A 19,289-nucleotide genomic window follows, 5' to 3' on the forward strand; every position below is an offset into this window, starting at 1 on the left:
GGCAAATCTGAGATCAGTCTGAGCGCTCATGGTACTCACAGTACAGCCGTTCACCTGCAGGCGCCACAGACTCGGACGGTTGTCGTGGTAATAAACACCGTAAACAGCAAATGTTCGTGTGTCCGCGCTTAATGAGCATATCCTATATGAAAAGCATTTTAGGGGGCCCTTGGCTTTTGGGGGCCCAAGGCGGTCGCCTACCTTTGCCTAATGGGTAAGTCCGTCCCTGGGTAGGTAGGTAGGTAGATGGATAGATAGATAGATAGATAGATAGATAGATACATACTCTCTATCTTAGGCAGGTATATATGGTGAATCGTTACTAAACATATGACATGTCACGCATATTGCCCTGTCCTCTCCTAACTACCATATCCACCCATGCAGCATGTTACTGGTTAAATCAGTAACTAATAGCATCTACTTGACAACGTCATTGATTCTTCTGTAAATCAGTCTGTGATCTTTGACTAGCAATGACACCATCAAACATCAAACCCTGAAGCATACAGCAGCAAAAATCCCTAACAAACGTACAAAACAACACTGAGAAATGGGGGATGCAACAATGCAAAAAAAAAAAAACATTCACCTTGCAAAAAAAAAAAAAACATTCACCTTCCCCTCATTCCTAGCTGATCACGTTTCCATTTTTATGGCCCCCAACAATCTGTTAGCGGGAGTCCGCTGGCTCTAATGAGATGTCATTTGATTTAGAGCCCTGAGAGTAACAGGCAGCGGTCGTGGGCGAAGCCTCGTCCCTCTGAACCGCCAATAGAAATCAATGCAGTCAATACCGTTATTAATACAGTCCCGCACCACGAGAGCACGCGAACGAGACGGATGACATTAAGCCAGATTGATCCAAAGGGGAATGGATTTCATAAAGCACTTGAATGAAGTCATTATACAAGGAACAATGGGGTCCCATTTACAAGCCCGAGTACAGGCATTTGTTTCGTTCGACAGCACTCTGCGATATCTCACCAAATCGTCCGCCGCACGGCTAGCAACAACACCTGATTCATCAAACGACAGCGATTAAGATAAAACCAAATGGATGAAAGCGGTACTTGTGGAAATAAATGCAACTTTGTGACGTGGATCATTTGATTGTGCACAAATGAAGTACCAATAGGAGGTACAAAAGTATCACCCCATGCAAAGTTAGAAAGAAATTGGACGTCAATATCTGCCAAAGGTTTGGAAACCGAACAATGCGAGTGTGTTTCAACTAGCCGTGTAATTAACACCAGAGCACTGGGATCCCAGGCTGCCTTTGTACAAGATTAAATACATGCCACAAATGCCCGATTGTTCTCATACTGTATGTACTTTTGCACAACAGAAGTTCATTTCTCACAGTGTTCATTGCCCACTGAAATGTCACCGTCTTACATTCGGCTACTAATGAAACATCAGCTCTAAACAGCAGAAAGGACGAATGTGGCTTGATTTAGCAACTGACAAAAGCTCATATATTTATATAATGAAACATTATGCATGAAGAGTCCAAACAAGAACCCGTTGCTTTGTCTCGTGCCATCTGGGACCGGAGCAGGTCACTTCCTCCAGGGTACTAGGACTTCTGTCACAAATGAATATTCATTGAGACATAAAGAGCCAATGAAAAATGCAATCAACTTAAATACAAGAGTATGTATGTGTGTGTTTGTCTGTAGGTCGTGGGGCTGTTTAACTAACCTCCAGGAATAAGAAGGGTCAGGCATCCAATAAGGGCTGCCTAGTGCCATTAAATCGCATTGAGCTTTATTGAGTATACAACCATATTACCATGAGCTCGCCAATATTGCACACAAGGGGAACCACCTGGCCTAAAAATGAATTTTTGCCACAATTTTAATATCTTCTATAGCTTGGGGATTTATTTTAGGAGTGCAAAACTAATTTAGCGTCATGTATTAAACATGCACAACGCTGAATATCAATTCAGTATATTGTGGCGCTTTTGGTATTTCAGAAATGTGAATTACTGGACTCTGAATAGACCGCTGAGGTGGGATTTCCACCTGTTCAAAAGCAAATCACTTCTATAATATTAATATATATCCATGTGCAGGTACTATATTTTAGATGGAACGATGACAAGGATATCTGAGATCCTTGTGGAAAAAAATAAAGGAGAAATCTTTTAAAAGTCTAGTTCAAAATGCAGACGGCAAGGTCTTCGAAATGTAATATTTATATTCATGTTGGTTTCAAACATTTTGACAAGAAAAAAGAAAAAGAAAGGAAGATTTATTATGGGAAAATATTTTATTTATATTATATTAATATTCATGTTGGCTTCAAACATTTTGATGAGGAACAAAAATGAAAGAGATTTATTATGGGGGAAAACATTGTCTTTATTTAAAAGGCAATAAAGCTAGGGAAATGTTAATCAAAATATAAAAATTATAAAATTATATTTAATATTCATTTTTGAAAAGCATTTTGAAAAGAACAATTTTTGGGGAAACTTTTTTCCCCAAATATTGTTCTTCTTTAAAGTGTTCTGCTTCAATTTTTTTTTAAATCTCCAGACAGTTACAACACGTTTTCACTTTACATCCAACTAAAATATCAGAATTCAAAATGACCTTTAATTGAAAAACTGAAAATATATTACAGAAAAGTTAGTGTTAATATGAATTGCATCTTTAAAAAGTGTAGAATCATGTCTAAATGAAATGGCATCTTGTACAGTAAATGATCCACATTTAAAAAAAAAATAATAATAAAATATAACAATAAAAGCATTATGAGCAAATAAAAATCCACACATTTTATTGAAGAAAAAAAAAAAGAATGCATGTGACAAGCGGAACCACATTCCAACTTCACTGGAGCAGGGCGCTGAGGCTGCACCAAATGCATTTTTTAGGCTAGATTATAAATCCATTAAAAGTGAAGCCAAGAATCCTTCACTGAACCCTGATCGCCGGCTAAAGCCTTTAGCCCGAGTGCCACACAGTTTGCAGTGCCAGTCCATGCCCTGAGGCTCAGTGCCACCCTATGCTAACGTTCTGTTACTCCTCTCTATCAAAATTTGATCCCTTTTTTGACTTATCGCATTCCCTTCCACTTCAAAAGAGCGTTTGAAGTGCGCACGGGCCACTTTGAAGCCCCCGCGTCAGCAAGCACGACAGCCTCCAGTAGCCACAGTCCTCTGTGCTGTGTCATTAAGCTGTTCACTTCCAATTTGAAGGTTAGATTAGCGCACAAACGTGTTAATGTCCGGCCATGAGAGACCAAACATGGCCTCGGAAAGCTGGGTTTATCTTATAAAGACATAACGTAACTGGATTAAACTCCACTCTGGCTCATGCAAACAGTAAAGCTGGCATGAAAACTGCATGGTATAAAAACTTTCTTTGTGAGTTTATATTTTGATATTTTGCCATATAAAACCTACACCTTTTCAACATACACTACTGTTCAAAAGTTTGGGGTTGGTTAGATTTCATTTTTATTTGATTTTATTTATGTTTTCGAAAGAAGTCTCACCAAGGCTGCATCTATTTGATTAAAAAAAAACAGTAATATTGTAAAAAAAAAAAAAAAAAAAAAAAAATTATAACTGTTTTCTATTTTAATATATTTTAAAATGTTTGCCAGTGATGGCATAGCTGAATTTTCAGAAATCATTCAGAAATCATTCTAATATGAAACTAAGATTTTTGTGGAAACGCTGATAACATGTTTTTTCTATTTTATTATATTTTGAAATGTAATGCATTACTGTGATGCAAAGCTGAATTTTCAGCATCATTACTCCAGTCTTCAGTGACACAATATCCTTCAGGAATCATTTTAATAAACTGATTTCACGCTCAAGAAACATGTATTAAGTATTCTTCTTTCAAAACAACACTTTATGAACACTGAGCCATACATTATTTCTAAATAAGACATATTCACCTGTTCCATGTGCATCAAGCTAAGAGCTAATCTAACTTTGTGATTCAATTCAGCATTTTCAAATTAGAGGGAAAAAAGTAAACTCTGACCTTAGCGCTGAATCAAAACTTTAATTATAAATCATCTTCAGCTTCAGAGATGTTTAAACGGAGATAAAATATACATGGACGATATCTCTCTCCTTTTTAATAACTGTATCCTCCTCAGAGCGCTGTTAATCATTCTTTAATTAACTTGTTGACTGGGGACAGGAGCAGCCAGCCTACCATCTCTCTCTCCCTCCTTCTCTCTGTCTCTCCCTTTCCCTAGAAAACATGCACAGCAGAGAGACACCAAAGTTTATCTAAATAGGTCGCTGACTAATGATTCAGGCAGATGGAACAGCAAATGGCACAATAAAAACTGTAAAACACGCATAGTTTTATAAACAAAGCTTTGCATGTAAGATTTCACACAAAGATAGCATAGCTTGAGAAGATTCATAATCTCGTATATGAGTTTTTTAGGCCACGTTCTGTTCTGTACACATATAGTTCAGTGATTCATGTGAGTGACAACCACATTCTACAACCGAACTGACTTTTGAAAAATGCAGGCGGTGACAATCACATTTAGAGAAATTCTACGCAGAGTGTATGAAACAGAACTGAACAACTTAATGATGCATTTAAACACGTATCAGAATTGTGTTTCTTTTGCATGTGCGGTGCAAGAAATTACATTTTTGACTCATTCATGTTGCCAGATCTTGATAGAAAAAAGTAAATAAGAACAAGCCCATAATGTGTTATCTTGGAAATAAGCCACATACCAAAATATAGCGACTTGTACCTGCCTACTTTAAAAAGCTATGCTCCATAAAACGCTATGAGTCGAGCCTTAATAAGTGTCGTTTATAATAAGTGGACATGGCAACCCTTCAAGAGCACTGTCTGCGAAGTAGCCTTCCAAACATAAACAAAACACAATGGCTCGGTGGTGGTTTAGTAAAAATTGCATAATATTGCGAGTCCCTGCAATATTACTTTGGTTAAAAAATAGCAGATACTAAATGGCAAGACACCAGAACATTGGTTAACATGGTGTCAATAATCGCAGTTTCGAGATTAAATTTTGTTCCATACACACAAATTATAATTTAGGAGATTCACTCCCATATTTAAATATGGCTGTGACTCTTGAAACTTTACAGTGCACATGACCATAGACTCATTTTATGATGCTCTTATATTGCTTTTGTCATTTTTGAAGTCTAATTGTAAAAGTTTCTACTTTCATTGGTCGGATATTCTGTTAAAAAAAAGTGAGTCAACAATGACAGAATTTTCATTTTAGCCCTAAAAGATGAGCCTTGGCAAGCATAATTGAGTCGTCCAGAATTATTTGAATACAGCACTAGAGATGTTTGAATCTCGATTGAATTTGGTACAAGAGTGATGTTTTGGTGATGCAAGATAAAAGCTGCTAGAATGACGTTTCTCTGATTGTGTCAAGACGCCACAAGCTACAGAACTAAGCCGCTCTTGGCTAATTGAAAAGCCCATGTGTGGACTCTCTCTTTCTCCTTTAATAACTCTCTGTCTCACCCACACACGCAGCAGTGAGCCTCTTTTTTCTCCACAGAAGTGTGCTGGGCAGCAGCTGGGTTAAGCTGATAAAAGAATACTCTGGAAAAGTGAAGCCATCGGACTTGCGCAATGAATACAGATACAGACTGTTGAGGACTGAACCAAAAAAAAAAAAAAAGTAGGGTTGTAGGAGTTACAGTGACAACAAACTAATATTTTCAGAAGAAAATGTGAATGGTGCTTGCCCATGCAAAACTATCTGCTCCTAAGCGATACTAGTTTATTCTAGATGGTTGCCAGGGCATTGCTATGTATGGTTGCTTACTAGCGCAAGTAAATAAAGGTCCACATCGAAAGTCTCATAACGAAATTTTCAAGGGATGTTTTACCCAAACATGAAAATTCGTCATCATTTACTCATCCTCATGTCGTTCCAAACTCATAAGACTTTGGTTAATCTTCCAAACACAAATTAAGATATTTGTGATGAAACTTGAGAGGTTAACCAAAATTTAGAAGATCCAAAATGGTCAAAATGGCATTATAAAATGAACCTGTATATATCAAGTGGTTTAATCAGTCTTGCGAAGTGATGTGATCATTTATATGATGAACAGATTTAATTTAGGCTTTTATTCACATATAAACATGTGTGTCACATGGTAGAACAAGCATCATTGGTTCTAATGCATCTTCATCATTGTGCATTTTTGATGCCTTTACAACCTTTTTGGATTTTGTAATTTATGTAGGTTATTGGACTTTCAATGGTAGACAGAAACCTGTTAGGTTTAATTTTAAATATCATAATTTAGCTTTGGAATATTAACCAAAGTCTGGTTTGGAATGATGTGAGGGTGAGTAAATGATCCCTCATCATTTACTCACCTTCTCATTGTTCCAAACCCAGACTTTGGTTAATAAACTTTCATTTTTGGGTGAATTATTGCTTTCAAGAATTGCATGATTCTAGGTTGTACATAACACAACCCTGCTTAAAATACAGCAAAAACTGGTTTGCAGGTTTTACATGATCTCCCAGCCTGGTCAGGCAAGTATCTTTGTTAGTTTTGAGAAGACCGGCTAAACCATCTCAACACTAGCTAGTCCAGTCTATGAGATCAGTTTAAACCTGCTAAAACCTCCACAAACCTCCAACTTGGACCTGCAAACCATCTTAGGTTGGTTCAAGATGATTTTTTTTTTCTACAGTAAAAGTCTTTAGAGCATTTTTTTTATTATTATATTGTCTTACATTGCTCACACTATTGGAAATACGAATACTTTTAATCAAGACTAGGGCAGCAGATGACGGTTACCAGAGTCTCTGTATCATTTTGCCATTCCTAGACATGCAATTCTGATTTAATTCTATAAAACAAATCTAAAATATATCATTTGGTCTCACTGTAGCCTTGGGGCTCCTACTCGACTGGATTCATATGGATGAATTCCAACCTCTCTATATATTAGAGACACTATAATGTACATAATGTGTGCACACACACACATACACACAAATAGTCTGTATATAAAAACCAATATGTGGTAGATGAATTATTTAAAGAGCTGGAAGAATAAAAGGCCTCGGTTAACAGCGCAGACTCAATTTAAGTCAATCTGAATCAGTCTCAGAGGCATTTAGAGGTCCTCCTTCATTCTTTGTTCTTTGAGAGTAATGTCTATTTATCAAATCCTCGCTCGAGCCAGAGCTGCATCAAATATATCGGCCTCAAAGAAAAAAAAAAAAGAAGCAACATAAATGTCCATTCTATAAGCCTTCACGAAATTAGCTTCTGCCCGAGGCTAGTTCTGCTGACATGAAGTATCTTCTTCAAACGGTGGCCAGTGGTTCAAGGCTAAGTTTAGCTCTTTCTCTTAGCCATCAATCAGTATGTTGGAAATAACATTACATTGATAATATATTTTCAGTGTTGTTCTCTATGTATTAGAAAAGCAGAACCTAATCTATTTTTCTTGTCATACATTCGTTTTACAAAAACACTTAGCAGTGTAGCTTCGCTACTCTTATTTCTAGTCGAGGTTCAAGGCAAACCAGAAATACAACTAAAAGACTCAAGTAAGCTCCTGTTTTCCACTAGCTCTTATTTCCAAAGCCATTCCAGGCTAATACCCCAATGCTAATGATGCTAAAATACGCTCAACTTTTCCAGTGGTGAGCGCGCTTCACCGTAATTGCGAGCTGCAGCTACGCTACACAACAGACACACCATCAATCACGGATTGAGCTTCTAAACCAACGCTCAGAGTCTGGAGGTTTTCCCACTGGTGGTCTGAAGCCGCCCCACGCATTCAAAGACCTCGACGTCACGGCTATACTTCCCTCAGTCCTCTCTGCATGACTGCGGAGCACCACGTACATCCTCACTTTAAAGAAACCAAGAAATCCAGCCACTGATTAGAGCTAATGCCTTTCAGATGGTCTGCTCTGGCCCGGCCCGGCCCGTCTCGTGCGCCTCATTCAGACAGACTGGGGCACGGTCAGTCCCGTTGCGGGATTGCGGGAGCCCCTCCATCCACTTTCAGAGTCAGAACTGAGGGTCTTTTTCCTGAAACGTGGCACTGACTGCTTCAAATGACAGATCTGAAGTGCAATATAATTTGTGGACTTGCTATATATAAAAATGTACAGTTTATACAGTATAGAGGAAGGCAGGACTGGAGATATGGTTAATTCTAGAATCGTCTGACTGTGACGACAAAATGTACCCAGTCATTAAAAATTTAGCATGAAAGCCTGATGTTACAAGTAAAAAACATAAAACTTGCATCATGGCCCAGATGATCTAAATCTGCAAAGCTAAAAACCACAAAAGCCGAAAGAAAAAGTAACACAAGCCCAGCATGGGAAGGAGTAAAAACAAACAAACCAACATATATTAATTATATAAACTACAGTTCACAACTGTAGGGTCAGTAAGATTTTACTAAATTATATTTGTTATATTTATATTACGATTTTTTAAAATTATATTTATATATTATATTTATATTTTTTCAACTTTTATTCTGCAGGGATGCATCAAAAGTCACAGTACATATTTTCATATTGTTACACAAATTCTATTTCAAACAAATTCTGTTCATCTGAACGTTCTACTTATGAAATAATCCTGAAAAAAAAGTATGTTTCAACACAATTAGGCAGCAAAACTGTTTTCAACACTGATAATAAGAGAAAAAGAAATCAGCATATTGAATGATTTCTGAAGGATCATGTGATGCTGAATACTGTGTTAATTCAGCTTTGCATCACAGGAATAAATTACATTTTATTATATATTAAAATAGATAAGAGTTATTTTAAATTGTGGTAATATTTCACAATATTACAAAAAATACTACTACTACTACTGACCCCAAACATTTGAATAGTAGTGCATACTTTAAGGGAGATGTTTGCATTAATCACAAGTAGTTCCTAAATTCCAACTGCATTCTTTAAATAAACGTATTTAAATAGTAAATAAAATACATACAGTACGCAATACATATTTAAACATCCAAAAAACGTGACTGGTTTCATAATACTAGCTGGTATCAGACTGAAACCCAAGTAAGCCATCACAGAAATATAATGCAATCATATTTGTGCCGATGAAAAATCAAAGCAGACGTAAGACAATCCAGTCATTTATCTGTGAAATGACTGTGGTTCAGGGGTCAGAGGTCAAGCAAGGTGAATAGACGTGACCATGGAAGACTCCAAAAGCTTTGTGTAAGCCGGACTCAAACACAACAAGGGGTTTGAGAGTGACCTCGCCTAAATGCTTGGCACAAGGGCAGCAGCTGTAATTGAACATCTGGCCCTGAAAATCTCTCTGTTCGGCTCAGTGGAAAGTCCCTGACCTGGAAGGACAGTCCTCTCCTCTGCCCAGTCTTTGTTAACCATATCAAATTGCTTTTGCAATTAGCCCCCTGATTTCAGTCCTGATGTGTTAGCAGAATTATCCATCTTTTCCAGGGTCCCGTGGTTCATTCGGTCACCTGCTGGTCAGTTGGCCTGCGGCCTGAGCTGGGTGGAGTCAACAGGAAGTTGACTGTCTGGGTCTATCATCTCTGGCACGGAGGGAGCTAATTGACCAGCTGTGGAGGAACAAGCAGGTCAACCGAGAGATGGAAACTTTCTAGGAGACTCCGGCAGTCCATTATATCGGCTACTGTGCAATGACAAGACCTTCATGAAATCCATTCTTTAGTTTTCTGCAGAATTTGAATGCCTGTCATTAACAAAATTTATGCATCAGTCATATTTTGACCTTTTGACCAATTTTTTAATGCTCCACTGAAAAAACAGTTTTCACCCAGAAATTGCTATTAAATTTCATAAACAATTACAAAGAAATGGTAAATAGCACATTAAATAAAATTTGAAATTTTGAAGTAGAAAAATTTAAACAGTATTTTCTGGTAAAACGTATTTCAGTACTTTTTGTTTTAATTACAACTTTGAAAAAGTGATTTTTACAGTGTATTTGCTACCAATAAGAATTTATTCTTGGCACTATTCACTATATTTGGACAATTAAAAAAAAATAAATAAATAATAAATACAATTTCAACAAATCCAACACACAAAACTGAATGTAGAAAAATAAATCAATAAAAAATAACGCAAACTATTACAAATAACGTAGCATTTCAATCTGTTCAAGAAAAAAAATGGCTGAAAACTGAAATGGAAGTTGTATTAAAATGTAATTTTTATTAAATTAATTATTAAATACTAAAATCAAAACGCTCTGAAGAACACCATGTTTACCTATTGCAAACATGACTTTTTTTCTTCTTTTATTTAATTTCTAGAAATGTGTTCCCTTTATCATTTCATCTTACCAAGCAAAAATAATAATTATCCAAAATTTTGGAGGAAATTTTATTTACATTAATAATTTTCATGCAATATTTAAACTATTGAAGTACTGGTAGCATTTAAAGTTATTTTAGTTTTTAGACGTTTATTTTTATAAAAATAAAAGTTAATAAATAAAATGTAAATTTTTACAGTATAAAATTGTACTAAAATAGTATAGAATTATTAAAAAGTCTATAAAAAATTTTTTCTTATGCACGTTTATTTATTATTTTAAATCACATTTTTAAAGCACTTTAAATTACCAATGTGCATGAAATGTTTTATAGAAATATATTGCCAATTTGCATTAGAAGTGAATGGAAACCTGGCTAATGACACAATTCAGGTTGAAAGCAGGCTTTCTGCAGAAATGTGGTTCTGCTACTCTGCAGGAATGGCTATTTACTGGACGTATGGGTTCTGTGTTCATGCGGTATGACAGCTGTACCATCGAAAAGGACAGTTAGTGAGAGTTAAGCCAGAAAACGCTTCATCTCCTCACTGGGTCTGTGGAACTCAGGCAGGCGAGGCGAGAGCATCTGCTAAACTGTTCTCTCATATTTGATAGCATAAGAGCAGAGGGGGTTCGTACTTCTCAGGGTGCAGATTACACATCGACGAGCTTTGGCCTTGTAAAACCTAGCGCATCAAAACAAAAGGAACGAGGTGCGGAGATGAAAGTGTGTATAATGACATGCGTGCATTCATTCATGCACAAAGTAGGATATATAACGCACACACATGTCGGAAGGGGGAAAAAAAAGTATGAGCTTTTCCATTCGATGCTAAACAAACGCTGCGAATGAATCCTAAATGAGAAATAGAGTTTACAGCAGGACCATCTGGCCAGGCCAAGCCCTGTTGAAATCAGCCGTAAATTGGGCGAGCAGCATAATTGAAAGCAATGTGCACATGGGGTAAGGGAGCGCTCCTCTCTCTCTCTCTCTCTCTCTCTCTCTCTCTCTCTCTCTCTGTGTTATTTAGCTTTGTCGGAGCTGATGTTTTAGCTTGATGGACTCATTGTCAGGCAGATCTTGATAATGGATCCTCTATCATGCTCTCTCTCTCTCTCTGTACCGATGGTCGGTACTATAAAAGGCTATCTCCGGTGTCTAATCCTCCACAATCGGTGTGAAAAGCCTCCTTCTGGAAAAATAAGCAAACACAATCAACTCAAATAAATACAAATGTGCCGGTGCCTCCTAAGGTCTAGACATCTGTTAGCTGCATATTAAAGGCATTTTTTTCTAAACCAGATTAGTGCTGGTGAAACTGTAGCTTCTCAACTCAATTTAAAATGGTTTAAGATGAATTGTGTCATTGATTTGCATACTTTTTTTTTACAAAAAATTATTTCCAGCTTAATGTGTACAGTATAGTCATCTACAAAAAATATGTCTACGTAGTTAATTAAGTTCTTCTTAATTAGTTTGGTGCAAATATATGCAAAGTAATCTGCAAATAGTGCAAAAGAAAACAAACGTTTCAGTCCCAATGGATTCTCTTCGGTGTTTGTCTTACATCTATTAGTCTATTAATATTTCTATGCTTTTACCAACCAACCAACACATAATAAATAAATTGGGAATAAATTGGTCTAATGCAAACAAGTTAATCAGTTAATTTAGACAATGATACAAACATTAGCAGCTCTCCAAGATCTGTTTGTCCTGTGTGAGCACAGACACTACGATCTGTAAAAATACAGTTATAAAAAGATGATAATAATCAATAAAACTCTTTGGCTGGATAGTATTTTGTCTGAAAATTTATTCGGAAAATTCATTAAAAAAAAATGTAATTAATGCACTTAAGTATACAACTAACCAACCAACCAAACAATAATAATAATAATAATAATAATAATAATAATAATAATAATAATAATAGTTATTATTATTATTGCCTGTTGTTTAGTTTTTCCAACAAACTGAAGACCAAACAGTATCAATCGAACAACATCACATAAAAACTCTAAACCTTCTTATTTCTTTATTTGTTTGTTTTTGTTGAATTACTTATGATCTTGTTTGTTTTCATCTGTAAAATCCTGTTAAATAAAAGATGACAATAATCAATAAGACCATATGGCTAAATATAGTATTTAGTTTAATAATAATATAATAATAATAATAATAATAATAATAATAGTTATTATTATTATTGCCTGTTGTTTAGTTTTTCCAACAAACTGAAGACCAAACAGTATCAATCGAACAACATCACATAAAAACTCTAAACCTTCTTATTTCTTTATTTGTTTGTTTTTGTTGAATTACTTATGATCTTGTTTGTTTTCATCTGTAAAATCCTGTTAAATAAAAGATGACAATAATCAATAAGACCATATGGCTAAATATAGTATTTAGTTGGACAAAATCATTTGCTTTGGATTATTTATTTATTTATTTGTTTGTTTGTTTGTTTGTTTGTATATCAGCACATAGGATGCACCTTATCAGTGCAGCATAATGACAACCATGTGCTTTTCTCCATAGACTATTAAAAAGGATTTGAGTTCAACAAACCAATAGTTATTCTTCTTATATAGCAATCTCATCTGTTTTTCCATCAAAACAAAGACCACAAACAATATCAATCAAACAACATAAGATGAAAAAGGCTAATCTCAAATTCCCTTTTTTTATTGAATTATTCATAATCTAGTTAACTTTCCTTGAATTTTGGATAACTGGGTTTTTTATTCATTGGAGACACATATCTGAGGTGTAGTATCAACACAAACACAATTTCCCCCCCATATACTGAACAAACAGTCACTAGTTACTTCCCAGCATTGTTGCAGAGCAGAGCAGATGTGGTTTGGACAGAGAAAAGAAAAGAGATATAAAAAGAAAGTACTTGTCTGATCAGAAAACCAACTTTCATCATCTTGGTAAAGACGTCACCCTGTGAGCAACAGTACAAACACTCTACTACAAACAAAGCTATATACTATACAGTAGGTTGTTGGATATGCTTTGCTGATGCATCTTATAAAAGACATCGATACAACATATAACCATACATACACAAATCCTCTGGGGCCACGATGTTGAATGCAATGGAAACATGCCTATGAAAGAACAATATTACAGCCTCCAAACAGCTGAGACTCTCAGAATACCCATAATCCCTGTAGAGCCGGAGTTACTGCACCTAATGCAATAACTCCCTTGCTCGCGAACGCATGCACACCAACACATACTCAGGCTTTCAACTCCTGCGCCGCCCAAACGCGATTTAGGCAGAAATCTGATTTCCGTCCTCTCATGTGCGCACAGAAGTGTTTATATTTGCTCAGAGAGCAGATGCATGCTTGTGTAAGCGTGTGCGTGAGTACATCCATGTGCGCGTGTGTCTAATTGGCAGGCTTCTTAATGACAGTGTATATTGTGAAGATAAATACATGCGTACAGTGCAGCACAGGGCACAAACCCCGCTGAGTTGAACAGCCAGGATGAGGAGGAGTGTTCAGAGAGCGTACCCGATGCATCTGTCCGTTTTCTTTGCACTCTCATGTCTGTTTTGCAGCTCAGCCTGCCTCTCTCACTTTCTCAGTCTTGCATGGCTGGTTCCAAAAGACGGCTGGCAACACTTTCACTTCTAGTTGTCTTGAATCATTGATGCTATTGACAAATGCAGCTCCATCAAAGCAGAAAGCAAATAGCCTCTAAGGCTGGGCAAAATGTTCAATTAACACAGCATGTCTGAAGCTTCTCGCCAACGTTTGGGGCATTGCTGACCTTTGGCCAAAGTCTTGTCAAGCAGCTGTTGATCTCGAACAGTTTTGCTTGAGATTACCAAATTAATCTCAGCAGAGCCGATAACACTTCAAGCCGAATTACATAAGGTACATGGGCTGATAAAAATAGCAGGTCCTATTTGGTCTTCCTGACAGGTCAGGTTTGCTGATTTTAGAAGAATTTTGAGGAATTATTAGCTGGTCAGGCTTCAGGATCCTTCAGAAATCATTCTAATATGCTGATTTGCTGACATGTATTATTATTATCAATCATCATCATCAATATTTGAAAAAGTTGAATATAAAGATCAGCATTTATCTGAAATAAGAAGCTTTTGTAACATTATACACTATACCATTCAAAAGCTTGGAGTCAGCATATATATATAGTTTTTTGGGGGGGAGGATTATAGAAATTAATACTTTTATTTAGCAATGATGCTTTAAATTGATCAAAAGTGATGCCATTTATAATGTTACAAAAGATTTCTATTTCAGATAAATGCTGTTCTTCTGAACTTTTTTTTCAAAGAAACCTGAAAAAATTCTACTCCATTGTTTTCAACATAATAATAATAATTTAAAAAAATAATAATAATGCATGATTTTTGAGCGGCAAATCAGAAAATTAGAATGATTTCTGAAGGATCATGTGACTGGAGTAATGATGCTAAAAATTCAGCTTTGAAATCACAGGCATAAATTACATTAAAATATATTAAAATAGAAAACAGTATTTTAAATAGTAAAAATATGTAAAAATTTTACTGTTTTTGCTGTACTTTGGATCAAATAAATGCAGGCTTGGTGCATTATATTATTATTATTGTTTTTACTACTACTACTACTATACAAAAACACAAATATGTCAAATATTATCTGGAAAATGATCCACTTTAATAATAATAATAATAATAATAATGTAATTATTTAATAATATATTACATAGAAATTCTAATTATTATTATTAACAACAACAACAACCACATTTACATTTATTAATTATCTAATAATTTGCTTCTTTTTCCTCTCTCTTTTTTTACTCCACAGCAAGAAATTGCACTTGGAAAACATTTGTTTGCATATAAATTATTATAAGTCAAAAATACACTGGAATGTTCTGTACCAAGGGTTATTATAGTTAACTAAACCATAAAAATTGTATTTAACTTGATGCATTAAAATAACTATATATATAATAAATAATAGTATAATTGAAATAAATAAATAAAAAACTACTGTATATAGACAAACTCAAAAACGAAAACTTTAAAATTACAAGGAAACCGTAAAATCCAAAAGTAAAAAAAAAAACTCATTCAAAATACTAATAAAAAACTATAATAGTATCTCAATGATACCAAAACAATATTGTGCTGTACACAGTATCAAGGGTAATACAAAAAAGCCAAGGAATCTCTAAAGACAAGACAATGAATTGACTGACAACTCCACACAAAGGAATGTCCTCTGTACGCGCCACAGAGTGACTGAGAGCTCCGTGTAGGTACAGCAGAACGGATCCATCTGCCGTGTTAAATTATTAACACGCCATTAAAATTTCATCTGCGCTAAATGTCTCCCATTTCTTAATTATGAGACTTTGGGGTTCCCCATTTCCCCAGACAACCGACTTTAATTTTCATTATGATGTGCAGATCCCGCACAATAGCCTATGAACTGAAACAGAAGAAGATCTTGAAGGTCTTGAGAAGATCTTGTCATCAAATGACCAAAAAAAAACAAAAAAAACATGCTGGTCTTCATGTGTGCAAAATAAGATTAACTGAACTTGAGTTGCTTATTAATATAAAGAGTAAATATGTGTTTTAAAAACATGAAACAGAAAGAAGAAAAGGGAGGGAAAACACACAAAAGCATACAGTATAGGTATTACAGAACAACATCACCCTCTGTGTTCATCTTCTGAGCAAAACCAGTCCAGTCTTTATAACATACAAGTTTGCTGCCCCCTGGTGGCAGAAAAACTCTTCACATCCTCGATTCAGTGTTATTCAAAGGCTGCCCACTAAAAACTCTGTTACAGCACCAGACGCGGTTCATAGCCTCCGGCTCCGACTGCAATTCATCTGTTGAAAGGCATTTCTATATAGGCAGCAGGGCCTGCGCAAACAGGCATGTTGACCAGCTGCATTTTGATAGGATTTAGAAGGTCATCAAAACAAAGACCTTTGGAAAACTACCGCACATGCTCTCCGTCGCTCTACCTCTCCCTGCAAACAAAGACACATGCACTCTTTCTTTCTCAGTAGCATCAATCAAAATGGCCGCTCCAGTAGGAGAAGATAATGGCTTTATTTGTCATGCCAACCGCAGGTTTTTGGCTGTGACACCCATTAGCCGTGATGTCTTTATCAGGGAAAAGTGACAGAAGCCCAGCAAGTCCCTTCTCGTCCATGTGGAACATTGCCAGCCAATTAAGCCCCACCGCTTTGCCTTCGACGAGCGCCATAACGAGGGACAGCTTGTGCATTATCCTAACCACGCTAGCGCAAAGGCTAATCACGCTAATGTGGTCCAGTAAACATGTTAGCATAGAAGTCAGAGGGACATACAACATAATTTCACATCCCGTATGCGTGTTACACCAGTGTAGAGCCGGGCCTAATTTTCAGGAGGCATTGTCAACAAAACTATGGGTTAGCGAGAAGGCTTATGAATAAATTTGTCTAAAAAAAGGACATATTCCCTGGAATGTTTACCGGAGATTCGAGAGCGAGATTGTGCTGTGGTTATTTACTCTCCCGGGGGTCTATTTCATCAAGTGTGTGGACATCAATTTGTTTAGCTTTGCTCAGGAAAAAAAAAAAAAGCTAAGAGGCTAACGATTAGGATCTGGCGTGGAGGAGGAGAGAGAGAAATACAGATCATCTGACCTCTTATTGCTGAAAAGAAATTCCTTCAATCGTGTAAAGAGTGCATTTCCATACAGATGGCCCCTAAGGCAAAGAGAAGGTAAAAGAGGCAAGGTTGGAGAAAAAGAGGCTTAATCCTGTTACGAACTGACAGGAAGAAAGAGAAATAAATAGAGAGAAAAGACAGCATGCCAAAATTATAATCCTTTTATCTGAGATTGAGGTCTTTAAGAATTCAAAAAGCCATTAAATGTTACAGATTCAAAAGTTAAGCTCAATTTACAACATCTGCAAAATGATGCCACAGAAAATTATTTAGACAGGCCTAGCGACATTTGCTGTTTCACTTGAAATGGTCTTTGAAAAATGGGCTTATGGCAAAAGAGTAGACTAGATAAAAAATCTAAGATACAAGGTAAAATTGTCCCTGCATGACTTATTGTTTTTATTAAAAAATATATATAACATATCATATCACATGAGCAATCTTATAGAACAGTTCAATGCACAAGAAGCTAACATTAAGTGGCCTGTTTTTAAAATTTCTCCACCGAAAATAGTTCCAAATATTACAGATATGATTCAAAATAATTTTCTGTGATAAACATTAGGCCTACATCAGATGCATAGAGCTTAACTTTCGCTGAACCCGGAATATTCCACTAATGATCAAGATCTCAAACGGCTGAATGAAAATGTTACCCTTCATCTTAGCGGGACAATCTTTTCTTGGCAGCTCGAGTTTCTGACACGCATATTAAAAGGAAAGATCTTGAGAATGACACAGTCATAAGAACATAGGGCCGGGCAGACTCATTAATCACGTTATTTTTGGACGAGCGGTGCCCATTTTTCTTGGCGGAACGCTGCATGTGGCGTGAGGAGAAGTTGGCGTATAGCTGGAGACTGTTAGCGGCTGTAAAGTGAGCGTGCGACGTCGTGCGCACCAGCACGCAGTGCTCGGATAATTAACTCCCCATCTAACACATTAGACAACTGTTAGATTCCGCAATTAGGACAAATCAGCTTAAAACTGCAAATATGGCGGGATGCATATGCTGCGAGGAAGTTGGGCAAGTTCTTGTAGCTCTGAGAGACGAGGGATTATTACCACAGTTTTGAGCTTTTGGCATTTCTGTCACACGCTTGAGGGATTCGGCCAATCACAACGCACTGGATAGCTGGCCAATCAGAGCACACCTCGCTTTTCAGAACAATGAGCTTTGTAAAAATTTACGCGTTTCAGAAAGGCAGGGCATAGAGGAGAAACAATAATGTACAGCAGGGGTGCCCAACCCTGCTCCTGGCGATCGATTGTCCTGCAAAGTTTAACTCCAACTCTAATCAAAGACACCTGCCTTAAATTTTTAAGTGATCCTGAAGACTCTAATTAGTTGCTTCAGGTGTGTTTGATTAGGGTTGGAGCTGAACTTTGCAGGACAGTCGATCGCCAGGAGCAGGGTTGGGCACCCCTGATGTACAGTATATGGAAAATAATGTTTTTTGAACCTTAAACCGCATAAACACATTTCATTACACCAAATACACCAAATAATGTTCTTTTTAGCAACATCATACGACCCCTTTAAGCCACTAGACCTTGAGCTTGCGAAATTTCCTCGGATGCTGCAACGGTTCGACGGTGGAAGTCAATGGAACGAAAAGTGCAGTGTGACCGCCCCTTTATAAATCTTAAAGGGGTCCTATTATGCTTTTTCACTTTTTGAATTTTAGTCAGTGTGTAGTGTATGTTTGGGTATAAAAAAAGATCTACAAAGTTACAAATCTCACTCAATTTTTTTTAAATCCTAACTACAACGAACGGCTCGTTTGGACTACAGCGTTGTTTTCCAGGTTTTATGATGTCACAAAGCGGCCCATAAGAATATCATTAAAATAATTCTCGCCTACAGAAATTCGAATGGTTGGGGGGTGGGGAGGGGCGAGGTCGTGGTTAGAACGCTTGGTTGAGTGCATCAGACAAGAAGACGACGAAGTGCTGCTGTAGCCTCAAGTTTTCGCAAGTTATTACACATGCACCTGAATAATTATGCATGTAAATATGTATGTTACAATTATGAAAACGTTTTTATAATAAATTGCTGACAGTACAATACAGGACAATGATGTAATCTGCAGAATTTAGACTTCAATTATGAGACTACAGTGTTTCCCATACATTGAGTGCGGGTGTTTTTATATCACTGTATTTCTGAAGGAAACCAACTGTCTTCAGAAAATTGGATGTCATTTTCATTTAATCTTGCATGAAATGTCTGATAAAGCAGTGTTTTTTTGAG

Source organism: Sinocyclocheilus rhinocerous, unplaced genomic scaffold, assembly GCF_001515625.1.
Source record: "Sinocyclocheilus rhinocerous isolate Xijiao unplaced genomic scaffold, SAMN03320098_v1.1 scaffold257, whole genome shotgun sequence".
Classification (NCBI taxonomy): Eukaryota; Metazoa; Chordata; class Actinopteri; order Cypriniformes; family Cyprinidae; genus Sinocyclocheilus; species Sinocyclocheilus rhinocerous.